Source organism: Meleagris gallopavo, chromosome 13, assembly GCF_000146605.3.
Source record: "Meleagris gallopavo isolate NT-WF06-2002-E0010 breed Aviagen turkey brand Nicholas breeding stock chromosome 13, Turkey_5.1, whole genome shotgun sequence".
Classification (NCBI taxonomy): domain Eukaryota; kingdom Metazoa; phylum Chordata; class Aves; order Galliformes; family Phasianidae; genus Meleagris; species Meleagris gallopavo.
In genome coordinates, this window is record NC_015023.2 from 4,868,141 (window position 1) to 4,869,624 (window position 1,484).

Below are 1,484 nucleotides of genomic sequence, written 5' to 3' on the forward strand. Positions count from 1 at the left end.
TGAGGTGGGGGGCCGTGCCGAGGGCGAGCGTGGGCCCCGCCCTACTGGGCGCTGAGGGAGGGCGGGGGGATCGTGGTGCTGCTGCCCGTGGAGCTGCGGGCTCTGACGCCAGGCTGGGCGGCTCTGGTGCGGTCTGTAGCGGTGGGGCACGTTGGCAGATACGTACGCAGCCACAGCGATTTTTTTTTAGGGATTATTGCGTGCCCCTGTGTCAGGAATTGCGAGAATTAACCCGAAGTGATTGCTGGAAATACATTCCCCTCTTCAGATCCCATATGATATGGGCTGGGATGGAAGCACAGGAATTTTCACCTTCACTCAGGCTGGTTCTGTTTATAGCACCAACCTTGAACTTGAGGTCACAAGACTGAGCTCGAATTCTGGGTGAGGGTGCTGGTAGGTGCACCCCTGCTGTAGTCAAGTCTCTTCCCTAGTTCAAGCTTGTAAAATGTTCCCAAATTAAGAAAAAAAAAAAAACAAAAAAACAATGCAGAGATAAGTTATGAAGAAATCTGAGCTAAACCATTTCTAGAACTCGAACTGCAGTTTCTCACCTAGCCTACAGGGTCCATTCATAGTATCACAGGATCATTAAGGTTGGAAAAGACCATGAAGAACATCTAGTCCAACCATCAACACATCCCCACTGTGCCCGCTAACCGTGTCCCTCAGTGCCACATCTGCCCCTTTCTTGAAAGTCTCCAGGGAAGGTGATTCCACCACCTTGTCGGACAGTCTGTTCCAGTGCTGTGCCACTCTTTCTGAGAAGAAAATTTTCCTAGTATCCAACCTGAAATATTCATGCAAGGCTGTGAAGCTTTAGCGTTTCATACTGGCCTTATCAGGAAATTCTGTTCAGAAATTCTGCTGTTGCTAATGATGCTACAGCTAAATTACTCTATGATTGTGCATTTTAAAAGCTGTCTGGGTGGACTGGTAGTTTAGGGACTGGCTCTACTGAGATTTATGCAAGGGTGTGACTTTTTCATATAAGTAATTCACTGAGTCTTTTTATCTGGTGTCTGAAATGTACTGAAATATGGTTGTTCTAATTAAGTGGGATGGATCATTCCTTTTCCAGTAGTATTGATCTATAATTTATTTCTTTCCCAGCAAATTTTTCACATCGAAGCCTAAGAATATAATGATTTACCCAGCTAAATGCTCTGTTCTGTTAGTAACTGTAGTTAGTTGTGAAACAGTAATTACAGAACAATGTAGTGTTATTCTGGAGGAAAGATAATATGTAGAAACCACTGGGGCTGTGGATCAATGTACAAGTGGAAATAAATGATTTTTAAATAGGAAAGAGAAAATTAGAAAGGATCCATATGTCTGATATTTTAACAGAACAAGTTTTAGAAACATCATTTCACAGCATAAGACCTACAGAAACATGATCTTATTTTCAGTTCTCTGTCCGATTACAAAGTTATCATAATTATAATAAATACTTGATCAGAACCACATTAGTAATAATAGGC